Source organism: Pan paniscus, chromosome 4 (genome assembly GCF_029289425.2).
Source record: "Pan paniscus chromosome 4, NHGRI_mPanPan1-v2.0_pri, whole genome shotgun sequence".
Taxonomy (NCBI): Eukaryota; Metazoa; Chordata; class Mammalia; order Primates; family Hominidae; genus Pan; species Pan paniscus.
In genome coordinates, this window is record NC_073253.2 from 130,931,351 (window position 1) to 130,951,041 (window position 19,691).

The window sequence follows — 19,691 nt, forward strand, 5'->3', positions numbered from 1 at the left end:
AGGAGGCCTCCTGGGTTCTGGGACACAGGGACACATGAAGTCTTTGCATTGTGCTCATGGCAGGGAAGGGGTCACTTTCTGTTTTCCTGAGGCTCTTAAGCCAGCCTTTGGGCCTTCCACACCATCCCAAGCCAGTGCCAGTCCAATGCTCTCTGCAGAACAGGCCCTGCGGCGGGAATCCCTGGGGCCCTAGCTTTCTTTGTAGTATGACTCCTTGGAGTTTAGGCCTCTTCTCTGGGAGCACTGCTTGGAAATTCCACCACTGAGCTTTAGAAGGATCTTTGTTTCATTTCCTGCTTGGGGCCTGTGGTGGTAGAGAGAGGAAGGTGGTGGTCCTAGGGGCATAGGGCCTCCTGATGTCTTCTGGCTTTGCACTAGACTCTTCCTCTCTGAGCTCAGGCCTGTGTGGCCTGCGATGAGAGGCCTCAACAGGGAGATTCATTCTGGGGTCCACTGAGAGTCTTATGAAGTGTAGGTAGCCTCAACCCCCAAATTAGTGCAGAGTTTGAATGAAAATCCTCAGCACTGGCTGGAGAGGGCAGGTCTTTGTCATTCTCTCCCAGGACCTGCTCTTGGGCTGCCTCTGGGGTCTGGCACTTTTACCTGGAGCCATGCTGAAGTCTTGACAGTTTCGGGTCCTGGGCCTTGGAGTTGTGCAGCAGATGCTTTCAGCACCCCAAGTCCCCGGGCACTCCTATCAGGCAGCCAGCCTGCCTGACGATGGAGCCTGGCTGACTACCAAGAATGTGCACTTAATGTACATTCCTACTCCAAACCTTAAGTACATTAATATTTTGAAACCTCAGATCAGTTTGTTCTCTTAAAAACTGGAACCACATGCCCTCAGAAACATTGTGCTGATGGGCTCTGATTTTTCTTTTCATGAAATGGAAATCACAAGCTGTGGAAGCAGGAGACCTGCGCTCCAGCCCAGCTGTAGCACTAAGTGCCATGTGAGCCTGGGCAGGTCCCTAACCCCAAGGCCTCAGTTTCTCTAGCTTAAGGGCCTACCAGCTCTGAGGGTTTATGATCCTAGAGGGAACAGAGACTCTGAAGTTGACTGGTTTATAGGAAAGTTTACTTGAAATCCATGAGGGCCTATGATTGCTTGTAAATGATTAAGATGCATTTTTTTTGTAAGTCTAAACACAGGCAAAATGACAAGAATGTAAACAGTGCTTAGAAAGGCCCCTTCTTCTGGTGCCTGTGGATAAGAATCACAGTAAAAGCATGGAAGAGGCAGGAGAAGACAAGGCACTAGCTGGTCATTATGCCCCTGGGGGCCTGTGGCTGCCCAGAACTGGGGCAAACCAGCAGCCTGGACACCGGTTATGGTACCAGTTCCTTAGTTCTCTCCCAGGATCAAGGGCTTGGAGCCTGCAGCCTTAACTTCCCAGCTTCCCTCTGGGAGGGCCCTGCAGACTTCCTGTTGCCAGCTTTGGATTCTTGTTGGAGCCATGCGACTCAGTGAGGAGGTCCCAGCTAACCAATTTATGGGAAGATGGAGTAGAGACAATAGCGGGAACCCTGTCCTGTGCCTGGCCCTTGCCCTGAGGTGTTTGGCAACAGCATCCACAGAAATCACTAGGTATGGGGTCTTGTGGGATAAGATTATTTTAGGGTGGAAAAGAGTTCTGTGGTTAATAACACAAATTGAAAAAAAATGGTGTAAATGATCGACTTGGTGTCAGTTGGCTAGGGCACCCCTCATGAGGGGGACATGAGTCTATAAGGCTTTATTGTTTTCTTCATCAAGGGTTGACTGAGTGTCTAATCCATCTCAGGTACTATTTTGGGTACCTGACTTGGTGGTGACTGTATGCCGGCTGGGGAGAAGGAATACGAACAGGTGAACCACAGTTGAAGAAGGAGTAACAAATGGCAGACAGGGTGCTTTGGTGAGAGTGGCCAGTGACTCAGATGGGGTAGTCAGGGAAGACTTCTCTGGGGTAGTGCCTTTACACTTAGACCAGAAGGGTTAGGAGGAGCCAGTGTACAAAGGGTGGAGGGAAAGGAATCCCAGGCAACACAACAGCACAGGCTAAGGCTCTAAAGCCAGGAAGGGCTGGGCTCGGGCTGCACAGAGTGGTTTGAATGAGTGAGGGAATACAGGCATTGAAGATGCACATGCAGGGTTTCTTTGACTATGTGTCCTGGGTAGTAGGGGGTGGCTTTGGGGTTAGGATGATCATGGGTATACAGGATGCAAAGAGGACTATGTGTGTACCCATCAGAGACCTTGGAATGGACATACCCTGGATTAAGCACAGCACCCATGCAGCAAAATGCCAGGCTCTTGGCTAAGAAGCTGAAAACCATGGCTCCCTAAGCACTTGTAGAAAGACAGTGAATTAATGCAGCCTTTCCTACATCCACCCGCTTCTCCTGCCAGCCATCGTCAGAGGCCATTCTCATAGTTCGCCCTTTTCTTATGATCATTCATATTTTTCAAAAATATTCTTATATTTCCTGCAGTCTCATTTCTTTAGGTGGCCCATAATTGCTTGGAGAGAAAGCTGTCAGGAGGCCCAGCTCCAGTGCCAGAAATTCTGTGAAGCCTTGTCCAACCTCATAGTCCTTGCTGAGGCCTGTATTCTCTGGCCTGTGTCAGCTTGATTCTCTAAGCCACACATTGTAGACAATTGCTACTCAAAGTGTAGTTTCTCTTTTCTCCTCCCCTTTCCTTGACTGGTACACTCCAAGCTCACTTAGTCATGAGAATGGATGGACATTGCCAGCATTCAAGAGGTCAGAAGTGTGGCAACATTGATTGAAGATGATGCTTCCTTCACATGGGGTGGGAGAGAGCCTCCAGACACAGTGAGTTCCCAGGAACCAGCCGGGTTCATCAGGAGGGTGCTGCCTTGGAGAAGGATGACTCCAGGACAAGGGATGACCCTGAACAAAAAGTGCAGTCACTGATGGAGTGGAACTAAAAAAAAAACACCAAAAAAACCTCTTTCTTTCAAAGCAACTGACTGTTATTAAGCACCTACTGTTAGCTCAGCCCTGGCCAGGTTCCAGGGAAATGGGAGAAGGTGCTCATTTCAATGTCAGGACCACAAGGTTTGTTTTTTAACGGTGGTTTGCTTAGAGTCAAACAGAACTGAGAACATCCAGTCCCCATCTTTGGATTGAGCCTGTCATCTTTGTGCGTGTGTATGTGTGTGTGTGGTGGGTGGAATGGGGGGCATAGGCAGAGGAGCTCATTTTTTGCTTCCTGATTGCTTTAGGCCTATTTATTGATCAAGAGCTTTGTTTGCTCAGTTTATTCACAGAATAATATACATATGTTGGCCTACTCCCTGCCTTCCTCTCTGGCGCCACTTCCAGACACCCCTACATCCATGCCAGTTATCAATATATTGCCTTTCAGCTCCAAATCTACCCTTATTTTCCTGCTTGTTGATAATGGAGGTGGGCTTTGTAAATATTTTTCCCTTATTGACAAAGAGCATTGGAGGGACACTAGAGAGAGAAGGGGTTTCCCCTTCCTGGTTCCCATGAGCCTGGTCCACCAGGCTCCTACAGAGCATGCTTTCTCCAGGCTTAGGTCCTGAGAGCATGTAGTTTCTGCTGTGCTAGGCTCATGCAGTGAACTCCTTTTCCCAATGCCTTGCTCCTGCAGATGGGGCTTTTTGAGCTCCTATAGTGCCCAGTGACTCACAGCCCCCTCCCTCTCAACCATGTCCTCTGGCAACCTTCCAGTGGAATGCCACACTCATCCTTGTGAGTGGTTTCCCCCAGGACTCCCTCAGGTGACTGTACAGTGAGTTCCTAGGCATGGCATGTGTGGACACCTTCCCCTGACACCCTAGTAGGCAGATTCCCAGCAAGTCCTACCAGCAAGTCATCTGCCTTCATTAGTTTTTTCTCATCCAGTAGGCCATGGCTATCCCCTCTCCAAGATCTTAATCCCAGCCCTAGTGGGAGGAAGAGGCTCTTCTCTGGGCATCAATCTCAGCCCTAGGGGTAGTGGCTGCTACCTATATCTGCTGTTCTTATATTCTTTAACTCTTACCAGAGTTAATTCTGCTCTTTTATTAATAATTCTTCATATTAAACTTTTTTTCTGTTTGAAAATTGCTGTGTGGTTTCTTTGTCCTCATTGGACCCTATGGGCAGAACTTTGAGGAGTGCATTTGCTTGTCCACTAGTGTGAAATGAAAGATAGAAGTATGGATCTACATAGATTTATAGGTAGTTGCTAATGGTTTGGCTGGATAGACAGGAACTTGGAAGGCGCAGGATTGGAAGATTAGTGATAATAAAGTCTGGGGAAGATATATATGGATGGATCTCTCTCATAATGGGCACAAACGGTGAAGATATTTGAGTCCTGTGTGAATGCCCAAAGGGCATCATTACTGTAGAAGAGATTAATAATCAGACAAAATAACATGCTCAGAAGCTGTCAGCCTCTTCCCTCAGCCACCCTAGTGCTTGCTCAATGGGACCATGAACAAAGAAGCCAAGTTGGCAGGGATGGAGGCTATGCAGGGGCTTAACAGGGTGGACTTCCCCTTATAAAGGCTGTACGAATACTATAGCTGCGTGCCTAACCTATCTACAGCAGAGACTAAACACTGAGCCCCTGATATGACACCATTCCCTGGGGGTGAGTAGACAGTCACCTGGTGGCAGATTGATTACAATGGACCTTTTCTATTATGAAGGAGGCAGAGATTTGTCACCGTGAGAATAGATATGTATTCTAGAAATCGACTTACCTTCTTTGCACATAGTGCTTCTGCCAGCACCACCATCCATGGATTCACAAAATGCCTATCCACCATTATGACATTCTCCATAGTGTTGCTTCTGATTCAAGAACCCACTTCTCAGCAAAGAAAGTGGTGCAATGGATTAATTCCCATGGAATTAACAGGTCTCACTATATACCCCATTAACTGGAAGTGGCTGGGCTAAATGAAAGGTGCAGTCACTTACAGAAGACTCAGTTGGAGCACCATTTGGGATTAAACACCCTGAAAGGATTGGGTTCTGTCTTAAAGGACATAGTATATGCTTTGAGTCAGAGACCATAATATGGCGTTATTTCCCCATAGCCAGAATACAAGGGTCTGGGAATCAAGGGATATAAATAGAGTTACATCTCTTACTATTATGTCTAGTAATCTATGCACAGAATTTTAGCTTTACACAGGAGCTACAACTATGATTTCATTAAACTGAAAGAAGGATCTGGTCATTTTGGGCTTAAGGACTGTGATAGTCTGAATGTGTCTTCAAAATTCATGTATCAGAAATTTCATCTCCAATGCAACAGTGTTGGGAAGTAGGGCCTAATGCAAGGTGTTTAGGTCATGAGGCCTCCACCTTAATGAGTAGATTAACACCATCATAAAAGGGCTTTTGTGGTGGGTTCACGCTCTTCTACTCTTCTGCCATGTGAGAACACAGCGTTCATCCTCTCTTGCCCTTCCACCTTCCATGGGAAGACATAGCAAGAAGGCCCACACAAGATGCTGGCACCCTGATCTTGGACTTTCCAGCCTCCAGAACTGTGAGAAATAAATTTCTGTTCTTTATAAATTACTCAGTTTCAGGTATCTTGTTATAACTGCATAAACAGACCAGGACAAGGCCACTGAATCAAAAGGCAGATTAAGAAGTTACTCTACTGGCTGGAGTGATTGATCCTGATTACCATGGGGTGATTGGATTGCAGCTATATAATGGGGCAAGAGAGACTATTTCTGGAACCAAGGAGATTCTGTAGGTCACTTCCATACCCACTAGTAAAAGTTAATGGAAAACTACAGTAACCAAAATATAGGCAGGGTAATTGAGGACTCAGAGCCTTCAGGAATTAAGGTTTTGGTCACTCTACCAGGTAAAGACCCCAGTCTGCTGAAGTCCTGACTAAGCATGGGGAAGCACAGATTGGTTAGTAGAAGAAGGAAGCCATAGATATCAATTATAACCTCAAGACAGTGATAGAGATGAGGAGTGTACCAGTTCTGCATATTTTCTCTAGAGGAGGAGGAGACTGCAGGCTAGTTGAGGTACAAAGAGTCAGAGGGAGGGAGAAGACTTTCCCATAAGACAGACCAATCTCCACTCCCCATAAGCTTCCTTTGGAAGATAAAGGAGCTGAAAGCAGTGAGAGCAAAATCAGTAGGCCATGTCCATGATGGGTGGCCAGAGAAGGAATATCTCATTGACAGCGGGTATTTCCTTATGGGATCCAACCTCCAGGACTGAGTTGTTCCAGGAATTGTATAGCCAGACACAGCCACAGGGCAAGCATATACTCAGGGTTCTCATAGGGAATGTTGTTCTCTCTGGGGCTGGGAAGCTTTGGATGGTGGTGAGGGTAGCGGCAGGGCTAACCTGGGACCTGCCATATAGAGCCCCTGTTTCTTAGTGGCAGTGGCAGCCAGAGAGCCACAGCCTGCTTATGTAACAGCCACCAGTGGGACCCAATTGTGACATTTTCAGCAGGAGAGACAAACATGGGCAACCGTCTAGGGAAAAGGAGTACCCAAAATTGTGAGTACGGGTTACTAGGTACAATAGTGCAAGAAGCCTGGATTTCTGGGCCCATGTATTACGGCAATGGAAAAAATGGCATCATGTATTGGTTGCTGGTTTAAAATTGCAACTGTAGCCTGTTGGAGAGCCCCCAGTCTTGCAAGGTATGGTCTCGCAACCAGCCGTAGCTAAGGGCTCAGGAGTCGATTCCAATATTCTATAAGGCCAGACGATTCTGGGACATAGGGTTTGTATCAGTTGGGGTTCAGTCAGGGAAGGAGAACCATTATGAGTGAAATGGAATGAAAGATTTCTTTAGGGGATTCAAACTTATGTAAGTGGGGGAGCTGGTGAAGAATTCCACAGAAAGCTGTTTTCTCTGCATCTCATGGTGGGCCTAAAGTTGTTATAGGTTACAGACCTACAGCTCAGGAAGAAACACTGGACATAAAGTGGGCAGGGCAAGGACAAACGAGTCTGTGGTGATGGTTGATTTTATGTATCAACTTGGCTGTGCTACACTACCCAGTTATTTAATCAAACACAAATCTAGATGTGATTAACATCTGCAGTCAGTTGACTTTACATAAAGGAGATTACCTTTCATGATCTGGGTGGGCCTTGTCCAATCAGTCAGAGGCCGTAAGAGCAGAAACTGGGGTTTCCCAGAGAAGAAGAAAGTCTGCCTGTGGCCTGCAGCATCAGCTGCTGCTGGAGTTTCCAGTTCTTCCACATAGACTGCGAGAACTCGGCCTGCCCCACTCCTGTGTGTATTCCTAGCAGTGCTGAGCATAAGGCTTGGCCCAGAGTGGATGCTCAATAAATATTTCCTGTATTGAAACGACATCCATCTGTCGGAGTCAGTGTGAACAGAGCTGTGCCTTGGGGCAGAGGCGGAAGCTGGGGGACCTAGCAGGGCCTTTCCTGTCCTTAGGTCCTATGACATTAAGCGGGAAGCACTCCAGATTGTGAATAGGTTGTTGGGAGACAAAGCGGGAAGGGAATCCGAGATCTATAAAGCAAAAATGAAAATTGAGGGGGAGTGCTGGAAGAGATGCAACTTCAGGGGAAGATTCCAAAACTCCGGCTTTGCTAAGAGTGCTTGCTGCAGGTGAGAACTTACATTGGCTGTTCTGAGGGGCCAGGCGCTTTCTAAGTGCTTCCTGTGTATTAACTCATTTCACTCTCACAAGGACCCCATGAGATAAGTGCTCTTCTGTGCTCCCTGTCTCAAGGATGAGAAAATGGAGGAACAAAAAGTTAAGTAGCTAGAAAAGGATTCATTTCTCCCCCTGGAGGCTTCTTCTCCAGGCAGACCACTCAGACAGTGAGAAGTGGTCCTTTTGTCTATCGCGTCTAATTCCAGCCCAGAGCTCCACTGGATTGTATCTTCCAGAGTTTGCCAAGAAAGTCCCCAAAGGGCTGAGTGAGTTTCCTATCCTCTCAGGGCCCATAGTACGCTCTACATCAGCCCTGGTGGTCTTCAGTGTGGGGACAGATTTCTGTGCAAATCTTTTCACTCAGAGCTGCAGGGCTGGCTTTGTGGCCACATGTGTGATTCATAAAGTTTGCATTTTCCACAGGACTTGGTTTCCAGAGCCTTTTGGCCTGAGCACTACAAGCTTTCAAGAATTTCAGCCGAGAAATGCTATCCACAGATTGCTCAGCTACATGCATCCTCCCCACGGCTGTGAAGTTTGGCATGGGTGTTCTATTATTGCTCTGGGATCAGATTTTGGAATTTTATTTTATTAATATTCTTTTCTGCAAGGATTTGGGAGGGGGGTCTGGAGCAATACTGGTTTCTCCAGGTTCATCATTATTCCCCGCTGACATGCATGATTGCCCTCTTTCTGTCAATTTTGACCCCGTTTGCCACGTTGACTCATGTCTTTCTTATCCTGAGGGCTGGTCCTTGTGCAGTGCATGGGAAAGGAGTGTGACTATAGGTGAAGGAATATGTTTAGAATAGCTATAAATTTGCAGTCATCACATTAGTTGGGTTTAAGAACTCTCTGTTTACATTAATTTTTAAAATAAGCTCGGCTTCAAGACTAGGGGTTTGATTTTTGTCCCTCTTGGGACTCCTTCTCCGATCCCCCGCTATCCTGGATTGTGAAAGTTCTCAGGACCACATTGGCCAGCACACTGGGGAAGGTGTTCTGGTCCCCACCTCACACTGGCCATCCTGATGTGCTACTTGTCCAATCTGACACAGTCTGGCTAGGGCAGCTTTGCTATTTTTACACCCAGATTGGGCACCAGACTATTGCAAGAGCTGAGATCCCTGGGTCCTGGGTCCTGGTTCCTGCTTTGGAGGTCTGCTAACTTTCTGCCATCCTCCCAGGACACTGGACCTTGCTGATTATGGAACCCCTGAGACACCATCTTCTCCCTGTTCTGGGGACTGTCCCCCTCTCTGTTATGGGTGGTATTGTATCCCCTCCAAAATAGACATGTTGAAATTCTAACTCCTAGTACCTCAGAATGTGACCTTATTTGGAAATGGGGTAATTGCAAATGTAATTAGTTAAATTAAGATGAGGTCATCCTGGAGTATGGTAGGCCCCCAATTCTGGTTTCCTTATCAGAAGAGTAGAAGAGATATGCAGGGAGAAGGCCATGTGATAATAAAGGCAGAGACGGGAGGTATCCATCTGCAAGCCAAGGAACGCCTGGGACTGCCACTGCCAGCAAACCACTGGAAGCTGGGAGGAGGCCAGGAAGAATGCCCCACATGTTTCTGAGGGACCAAGGCCCTGCAGACACCTTGATCTTGAACTTCTTGCCTTTTAAATAGTGAAACAATAATATGCTGTCTGAAGCCACCCAGTTAGTGATACTTTGTTATGGCAGCCCTAGGAAACAAGTATATCCTCCATCTCAGGGTGAGCAGCTTGCCTGCCCCTCCACCCTCTGGGAGCACCCAGCATAACCTCTCCTCAATGGGCATCTGAATGGGCACTCACAATATTGGGTACTCTTCTCAGAGGGTGAGTGTTGCAAAGGTGATGCTGAGACCAGCCACTTTTCTTCTATTGACCAACCCTGTAATTTAGTTCTACCATGATTCAGTTCCAAGCAGAACTAAATCATACATAGCAGGAGACCAGGGCCAGATAGAGTTTAGAGCCAACATCCAAATACACAAAGTTTTCTTCTCAGTTTACTCTTCTACTGCAGAGACAAAGGTGAGACCCTGGTTTGGTGAAAGATGTTTCTCAGAATGCTGTAGAACAGGGCTTTCTGTGGGAAATGAAGACTTATGAAAGTCAAATGTTTGTGAAATGCAAACTCTTGCATATTTTTATGGCACATGGCAGTCATAACCAGGACATGAGCTATGGAATAAAGGAAACCAACAGTTATCCCTTGCTCTTTGTGTATACAGAGAGTAACGTTGCTTTTGGCAGTGATCAGAAGGGGAACTGTCGGTTACAGACTGCTGTTCAAAGTGACTGGGAGATGGGAGTCCCAAGTAAGTTCTCTTGATCCTCATTTTGCAGAGTTCCCTCTAGCATGACAGGCCCTACTGGGCTCTGAATAAAGAGCTGCTGACTGTGTGTATCTAGTCTAAATTCCCTGGGCAGGAGTGTCAGCAGCACTTGCCAGCCTGCATTTGCCATGAGCAGGTTGCTGTGGGTGACAGCCAACTGGAAGAAATGCATTAGCCCGATGAACTGACCTCCAGGGACTTCCTCTCTTTACTGTAGACCCTTCTGATCTTTTACAAAAACTCGTAATTTAAATGGAGAACTCACTCACTATCATGAGAATAGCAAAGGGGAAATCTGCCCCTATAATCTAATCCACTCCCACCAGGTCCCTCCCCCAACATTGGGAATTATAATTAGACATGAGATTTAGGTGGGGACACAGAGCCAAACCATATCATTGTGCTCCTGGCCACTCCAAAATCTCATGTCCTTCTCACATTTCAAAACAGTCATGCCTTCCCAGCAATCCCACAAAGTCTTAACTCATTAACTCAAAAGTTCAGGTCCAAAGTTTAATCTGAGACAAGGCAAGTCCCTTCTGCCTATAAGCCTGTAAAATGAAAAACAAGTTAATTACTTCCAAGATACAATGGAGGTATAGGCATAGGGTTAATGCTCCCATTCCAAAAGGGAGAAATTAGTCAAAACAAAGGAGCTACAGGCTCTGTGCAAGTCTGAAACCCAGCAAGGCAGTCATTAAATTTTAAAGCCCCAGAAAAATCTCCTTTGACTTCGTGTCTCACATCCAGGGCACACTGATGCTAAGGGTGGGCTCCCAAGGCCTTGGGCATCTCCATCCCTATGGCACTGCAGGGTATAGCCCTCTCAATTGCTTTCATGTGCTGGCATTGAGTGCCTGCAGCCTTTCCAGGCTCATGGTGCAAGCTATTGGTGGGTCTACCATTCTGGGGTCTGGAGGATTATGGCCCTCTTCTCACAGCTCCACTATGCAGTGCCCTAGTGGGGATTGTCTGTGGGGGCTCCAACCCCACATGTCTCCTCTGCACTGCCCCAGCAGAGGTTCTCCATGAGGGCTCTACCCTGCAGCAGACTTCTGCCTAGACATCAGGTATTCCCATAAATCCTTTGAAGTCTAGGTGGAGGCTAGATTTCAAACCTCAGCTCTTGCCTTCTGCATACCTGCAGGACCAATACTCCATAGAAACTGCCAAGGCTTGGGGCTTACACCCTCTCAAGCAACAGTCTGAGTTATACTTGGCCTCTTTTAGTCATGGCTGGAGCTGGAGTGTCTGGGACACAGGGCACCATGTCTTGAGGCTGCACAGAGCAGTGGGGCCCTGGGTCTGGCCCACAAAACCATTTTTTCCCTCTTATGCCTCTAGGCCCGTGATGGGAGGGGCTGCTGCTAAGGTCTCTGAAATGCCCTGAAGGCATTTTCCCTATTGTCTTGGCTATTAACATTCTGCTCCCTTGAGTTTTTCTCCCATAAAATGGGTTTTTCTTTTCTACAACATGGTCGGTCTGCGAATTTTCCAAACTTTTATGCTCTGCTTCCCTTTTAAATATAAATTCTAGTTTTAGGTCATTTCTTTGTTATGAAAATGAGTGTAGGCTTTTAGAAGCAGTCAGGCCACATCTTGAATGCTTTTCTGCTTAGAAATTTCTTCCACCAGATACCATAAATCATCTCTCAAAGTTCAAAGTTTCACAGATCTCTAAAGCAGGGGCACAATGCTGCCAATCTCTTTGCTAAAGCATAGCAAGAGGGACCTTTACTCCAGTTCCTAATAAGTTCCTCATCTTCATCTGAGATCTAATCAGCCTGGCCATCTTTGTCCATATCACTATCAGCATTTTGGTCAAAACCATTCAACAAGTCTCTAGGAAATTCCGAACCTTTCCTCATCTTCCTGTCTTCTTCTGAGCCCTCCAAAGTCTTCCAACCTTTGCTCATTATCCAGTTCCAAAGTTGCTTTGACATTTTCAGGTATCTTTATAGCAATGCCCCCTTTCTGGTACCAATTTTCTTGTAGTAGTCTGTTCTCACACTGCTGTAAATAACTACCTGAGACTGGGTGATTTATAAAGAAAAGAGGTTTAATTGGCTCACAGTTCTGCAGGTTGTACAGGAAGCATGCCTGGGGAAGCCTCAGGAAACTTACAATCATGGTGGAAGGTGAAGAGGAAGCAAGCACATCTTCACATAGCAGCAGGAGAGAGAGAAAGTAAAGGGGAAGTGCTACATGCTTTTAAACAGCCAGATAGCATAAGAACTCACTCATTATCACAAGAACAGCAAGAGGGAAATCTGCCCCCATGATTCAATCACCTCCCACCAGGTGTCTCACCCACCTTCGGGAATTACAGTTCAACATGTGATTTGGGTGGGGACACAGAGGCAAACCATAACAGTGTTGAAGCACAAATGGTTTTGCTATATAGCTGCACTTGATATTGGATGCCTCCACTCATTCCTTGGGCCTTTAATTGTGCATACATAAAAATTGGCTCATCTAGTGGGGTTCTAAGCTGGAATTTTCAGCTGTGGAGGCTTTTGTTTTTCAAATTAAACTCTTTTTGAGATTCACATGCAGTTGTAAAAAATAATACAGAGATATCCTCTACACACTTTACCTAGCTTCCCCCATGATAACATCTTGCAAAACCATAGTGAAATATCACAACCAGAATATCAATGATGATACAATCAAGATGCAGTGAGTTTGATCACCACCATAATCCAACCCCACCCAACTCTGTCCCTAGTCCCTGACAACCACTACTATGGTCTCCATTTCTATGCTTTTGAAAGACATGGTATTCATCAGGTCAATCTTGGTGAAGTTGACTTTATTCCTCACTAGTGTCCTAAGCCCTCTGCCATTTGGATGGATAAAGAAGCTGTTCTCCATGCTGTTTACAAGGTCAGCATCATAGTGGCTAACTATGCAGGCTCCAGAGGCAGTTTTTTTAGGTTTGAATTCTACCTATCAAAATTACTAGCTGTGTGGCCTAAGACAAGTTACCTGACTTCTCTATGACTCAGGTTTTTTTTGTATAGGAAGTGCGGATGATAATAAAAGGACTCAGCTGAGAAGATTGTTAAAGGATTAACTGAGTTAATAGATCTAAGTATGAAGAACAGTGCTTCTCAAGCTTTCGTGTCATACAAATTACCTGGGTCTTGTTAAAATGCAGCTTCTGATTCAGCAGTTGGGGTCTGAGATGCTGCATGTCTAACAAGTCCCCGGGTGCTGCTGCTGCTGGTCCACAGCCCACACTCTGAGCAGCAGGAACTCAGAACAGTGCCAGGCCAGAGTAAGCAGTCAGTAATTGTTGGTTATGTTTTCTCAGCATGAGTCTGAAGCTATGCTGGACGGAACCCAAAGCAGTGAACCTTAGTTTCAAGGCTCAGACTCTGGAATGCCCCTGACTTTGTCAGTCCCAGGGCCAGACTGGACCTCTGAGAATGAGGCAGACAGCCCTAAAGGAAATGGGTGAGAGTGCAGATGGTGCCCTTGGTCCCAAATCTCTATCTTAGTGCTGCTTCCTACAGGAAGAGGCAGGCCTCAGGAGTTCCCTAGCTCCCTCACCAGCTTCCTGTCTGCCTCCAGAACAGCAGCTCCTGCAGCTGCCTCTCTTCCTTCACCGGATAGGCAGATGCGGGGAGAGACAGCAGTTTCAGACAGATGAGAGAAGCAAGAACACCTGTGCCCAGGTAGCTGGGAACAGCTCTAAATTGCCAAAGGTTGGCCTGCTCTTATTACATCAGTGACAGTAATGGGGTTGACAACTGTGCCCAGGGAGCAGTTCTACAATGCTCCTTTATGGAGTCTTTGTGCCCTAGGTTGCCATGGTTCCCAGACCTGAGCCAGCAGCCTTGGGTAAGATGAGCAAACTGGGATTTTTCTGACAGTTGCAAAGCCACCTTCCAGGCATTAAATCCCACAAAAAACATGGCCTCCTTGTGAAAATACACCTGGCACATCACTGTATAAAGCTAAAAGCCTCACTCCTTTTCTTCCCTCCCCGGTCCTTTTCTCAAGGAGTAACCACTATCAACTGACTGGTGTGTGTCTTTCTGCTACTCTCTCTAGGGGTGCATATTATACATTCATATATAAACAATAATGAATCATACTATGCACATTGCCTCACTACTTCAACTTGCTTTTCTCACTTCAGAATAAATCCTGGACTTTTAAATTTTTTGACCGTATTAACCTGGGGATCTGCCTCATTACTCTTAACAGCTACACCCTACAGTGTGGATATACCACAGTATAGTTTACTCATGCTTCACAGATGAACGTTCAGTTTGTGTCCAAGTTTTTGCCTTTACAAGTTGCAGTAAACATTCTCAAGAATAGGTGCCTGAGAGTGGCATCATCAGAGCAAAATGCATATTCATTTTTGATAGGTGGTGCCCTACGAAAAGATCATACCCCCCACTATTAACCTTCCACTGGCAATGCATACAAATCCCTTCCACACACCCACCCCTGCTGTGGCAAGCTATGGACAAGCTGTTTGATTTTTGTCAGACTGCTAGGGAAAGATAACATCTTGTGCTTGTTTCAAGTTGCATTTCTCTAATTATTAGAATGGTGGAGCATCTCTTCTGAGGTTTATTTGCCATCTGCATCTCATGAAATCAGGATCCTAGTAATCCCCTGGCCAGGATACGCTGCCTGCCTGGCTCAGCTCACCACTGAGAGCTTCACGGGAGGAGGTAAGCAGTATTTATTTGTTTAACTTAAAGACTTTGCTGCAGAAGCAGTCACTGCAGTCCCCAGAGGGCCTGCAGCTCATGTTGGAAGAAAGAAGAAAGCTTCCATGTGACCCTAAACTCTTTCTGTTCTGGTAACTGTTAGTCGTCATTCTGTGTCTGTGATGGTGCAACTCCTGCTAGCCCCTGTGTCCAAATAAGAGGCTCATCTGTGGGTCTGCATGGTCCTAATACAGAGAGAGGCAGCCAATGGGGAGACCCCTGGGCCTGGGGCCAGCAGACCTGAGTTCAAATCCTGGCTCTTCCTGTTGAAGGCAGGGGTGAGCTTCCCCCAGCTTACCTCCTCCTCATTCTCTTTGCCGTCTTGCAGCTTTTGACCTGCCTCTCCCCCTCCTCAGTTCCCTTGGGAGCAAGGGGTGAGCTCTTGCTTCTGTGACACTACTGTTGCCAGCTTCTTTCTCTGTTCTGTCACCACTCTTTCCCTCCTGCCTTCGAAGGGTCCTTCTCTCAGTGTCCTCCAATTCCCCCTCTATACATTCCAGGTGCATCCCAATAATATCCACTAGGGCGGCTTCAGTGTCATCTCCTGCACCAGGCAGGAGCTCTCTCCTGGGTTCCAGCTCACATTCTCCACTGCCTTCGGAGCAATTCTGCCTGGTGCCCTGTGCCCAGGAATGCTCACAATGTTCACTTTCCAATGTGTTTCTCCCTAAAGCTGATCCTTTGTGCTGTGAATTAGTCAGTCACTCAAGCCAAAGACCTCAAGAGTCAGCCTTTGGGTTCTCCCTCTCTGTTGCTAGGAATTTTTCCATGACATATCATTGCTCACTGAATAAAATTCAGGTTCTTTGGATTTTGCCCCAGATGAATTTCCTGGTTTTCCTTCTCTGAGTTCCCTACATGTATCTTACATTCAAGTCAAATCAGGCTACTTATAATTACTCCTGTAATCATACTTTCTGATCTCTGTACTTAGAACAGAGTTTCTCAGCCTTGGCATGATTGACATGTTGAGCCAGATACTTTTTTGTTGAGGGCACCGTTTTGTGTATTGCAGGATGTTTAGTAGCATCTCGACTTCTCTCCAGTAGTATCACCCTGTCCCCAGTCATAACAACTAAAAATATCTGTAGACATTACCAAAGGTCCAACCCCTGGGGGACAAAAATCATACTCTGGTAAGAACCAGTGCTCTAAAGTAATATCATTTCATCTGCATGGAAATCCTTCTCCCATGTCTCTTCATCCCTGATTTGTAATATAGTGATACATTTAAAAAGCAAATTACAGAAAAGTATACACCATGATTGTTATGTGTGCAAGTGAATGAAGACTGGAACAGGTACACAAAAATGAACACAGCTATGTAAGCTGCGTTTCTGTGGGCTACTCTTGTGTGGAGTTTAAAACGTGGCCACTTTTTACAGGACCAGACTGCATTTGGTTATCTCTCACCTCCACCTGTTATCACAAGATTCTGGCCCCAGAAATTCCTGGGAGTCCTTTTGGCCTCACAAAAAAAAAATCTCATGACAGACAAGTTCCCCTCCCATGGAATCTGCACTGGCCTCAGGCACCTGTCAGGCTGGGTGATGCCCGTACATGAGCCACCTGCCAGGCACTGATGTCCTCCACCACGCACATGGGTCCTTGGGGTCTTGATGTGCCACTGCATCTGTGGGAAGCCTCAGGGTGTCACAATCTCTTTGTATTCTCTGCAGTCAAGAGTCAGCCCTTGGGTCCTCCCTCTCTGTTGCTAGGAATTTTTCCATGACATCCCATTGCCCACTGAATAAAATTCAGGTTCTTCAGTTCTCTGCAGAACCATGGACATGTGATTTTAGTAAAGTTACTCTTTGCCACTTAGATAGGAACCCATGGAAGGCTGGGCTGGGCTTCAAATCCAAGAGACAGATATGGCGACAGACTCATCATTCTGACCACCTTGGCTTTGTCACTGATCCAGCACATTGTGCCTGATGCTGTCCCAGCAAGTTCCCATATCTCTTGGGCAAATGGACCCTGGTGACCTACCTCCAGCTCTCTAGCCCAAACATGTCTGCATTCCAGTGGTGAGCATGGACCGATCTAGAATGGACCTTCTGTTGTAATGGGAAGCAGGATTATGAATTTCTTTTATTTCAATAACTTTTAGGGTACAAGTGGTTTTTGGTTACATAAATGAATTGTTTAGCAGTGAAATCAGATTTTGGTGCACCCTTCACCCAAGCAGTTTACATTGTACCCAATATACAGTTTTTTATTCCTCACCCCCAACTTCCCCCTAAGTCTCCGTAGTCCATTATATCACTCTGTTTGCCTTTGCATACCCATAGCTTAGTTCTCACTTATAAATGAAGACACACAGTATTTAATTTTCCATTCCTGAGTGATTTCACTTAACATAAGGGCCTCCAGCTCCATCTAAGTTGCTGCAAAAGGCATTATTTTTTTTGTGGCTGAGTAGTATTACATGTTGTATATAAACCACATTTTTTTAATCCACTCATTGGTCGATGGGTGCTTAGGTTGGTTCCATATCTTTGCAATTGTGAATTGTGCTGCATTAAACACACACATGCAAGTGTCTTTTTGATATACTGACTTCTTTTCCTTTGGGTAGATACCCAGCAGTGGGATTGCTGGATTGAATGGTAGATCTACTTTAAATTCTTTAACCAATCTCCATACTGTTTTCCATAGAGGTTGTACTAATTTACATTCCCACCAGCAGTGTATAATCATTTCCTTTTTACCACATCCATGCCAACATCTATTGTTTCTTGACATTTTATTAATGGCCATTCTTGTAAAAGTAAGGTGGTATGTCATTGTAGTTTTAATTTGCATTTTCCTGATGATTAGTGATTTTGAGCATTTTTTTCATGTTTGTTGGCTATTTGTATATCCTCTTTTGAGAAATGTCTGTTCTTGTCATCTGCCCACTTTTTGATGGGATTATTAGTTGTTTTTTTTCTTGCTGATTTGAGTTCCTTGTAGATTCTGGATACTAGTCCTTTGTTGGATGCGTAGTTGGCAAATATTTTCTCTCATTCTGTGGATTGTCTGTTTACTCTGACGATTATTTCTTTTGCTGTACAAAAGCTTTTTAGTTTAATTAGGTTTCATTTATTTATTTTTGTTTATTTTATTTTATTTTTTGCATTTGCTTTGGGGTCTTAGTCATGAATTCTTTGCCAATGTCCAGAATAGTTTTTCCTAGATTATCTTCTAGAATTGTTATGGTTTCAGGTCTTAGATTTAAGCCTCTGATCTATCTTGAGTTGATTTTTGTATAAGGTGAGAGATAGGGATCGCGTTTTACATGTGGCTAGCAAGTTTTCCCAGCACCATTTATTAAATAAGGTGTCCTTTCCCCAGTTTATGTTTTTGTATGCTTTGATAAATGACTTTTTGATACTAAATTTTCTTAAACACTCTTGTTATTCTTTTTGAAAAAAAAAAATCAGATTCATCCTTGAGTCCTGCCTCCAAGATTTCTGAGCTTCCGTGAGGCCTCTTTGCTCCCAATATGATGAAATGTGGGCTCTTTCTCTCCTTCCAGGTCCCACACTTTGGCCTTCTCATGGGACCTTTCATAGCTCTGCTCTGTAGAATACTTATCTGGGTACTTTTTTCCTCTCTCTCTCTAATGTGGACTGTCCTTGAAGACTTGCCTTAAACCCACTGTGAGCACCATCACTGTTAGGTGAAACTCCAATGTGTGATTTGACTCCTTGAGCATATAGCGGTCATCCTGTGCCATGAACCAGTGACAGAGGTGAACTGTCTGTAACACAAGGTCCTTCTGTGGACCATCCAGGACACGAGGATCCTGACCAGCTCTGCCACCATTCACTAAGACCCTGGCCAGCTCTCATAACTTCACGTCTCAGTGTCCCATCCACAAAGTGGGGGAAACAGCCCCTACCCCAGAGATCTGGTGAGACTATGTATTTAAGTGCACTGAACCACTAGAGGAGAACTTCTCCATTTATTAGAGGGCTAATTTTAGCAATCTGTATATTTTAGACCAGGAAATAGTGATGCAGTTTTTCAGTAAAATACCCCGGGGATCTGCTGTCTTCAGATATCTTTCACATAAAGAGCTTATGTTCAGGAAGAACTCAGCAGGCTAGGGTAAGGATTGAAACCCAATTCTAATCACTCCTGGCCTACATCCTTCTGCTCCTCGATGTTTACCTGTAGTCTTGGGGGGAACTTCTAGAAACAGGGACCAACTTATAGTCACAGCTGAAAACTAGGGCCCTCACTCTGGGACATGAAGGCCCTAGGAAGATTTGGAAAAGCTTTGATTTCTAATAGAAGCCTCTGGTTCAGGGCATCAGAGAGAGAGAGAGAGAGAGAGAGAGAGAGAGTTAGTTTAGGGGAAGGAAACCTTGTATTTTAGGAACCCAATTGAGAGTTGTAAGGAATCTGGGGATCATAGTTGCTGCTTATTTAGAAAAGGAAAGCTATTTTCCTATCCCTACCTTGCTCATTTTGGAGGGCCAAGGGTGTAGGGTGGTGACTATGGGGAAAGGCGGGAGGAGATTCAATGGGAACAATGCCTCACTGTTCCAGAATTACAGGAATAAGGTTTACCATGAACAGATTTCCCAGAATACAGAATATTGGTCCAATGAGGAGATTTTGAAAGAGTATAATCATTTGGGAATGGAATCTTTCTAATGGGTGTGGGATCTTTTCTGGCTTTTTAAAAGGAGTACATGGAATGGTATTTGGCTTTTTCCATATCTCAGCTTTATTCACTTTGCCCTGAGCTCTAGCCAATCTCCTATTTCATGTTCTGGAACATGCCCATACTTTTCCATCTCTGAGCCTGTGCTGCCCTTGCCTCTGTGTGCCTGTACCTATGCATCTTCCACTCTGTATTCTAAAAGCACTCTGCTTGGCATTGTGAAATGGGATATACAAAATGGTACCACTCTGGTTCAGAGCTCTAAAATGGAGTTGGAGTTAGGCCATTCTAAAAAGGATTGCCT

The 19,691-nt window shown here is 45.5% G+C and overlaps 2 long non-coding RNA genes across 2 annotated transcripts in view; one reads left to right on the forward strand and one right to left on the reverse strand.

Moving 5' to 3' along the window:
- The window catches only part of LOC117980384 (uncharacterized), a 189,945-nt gene that overhangs the window by 19,007 nt on the left and 151,247 nt on the right, over positions 1-19,691 (forward strand). The window lies entirely within an intron of this gene.
- On the reverse strand, positions 1,057-6,310 carry LOC130541545 (uncharacterized). The gene is made up of 3 exons (XR_008955613.1): positions 6,217-6,310; positions 4,731-4,837; positions 1,057-2,898 (listed from the first exon to the last, which is right to left on the reverse strand). It is a non-coding gene; the product is annotated as an uncharacterized LOC130541545 (long non-coding RNA).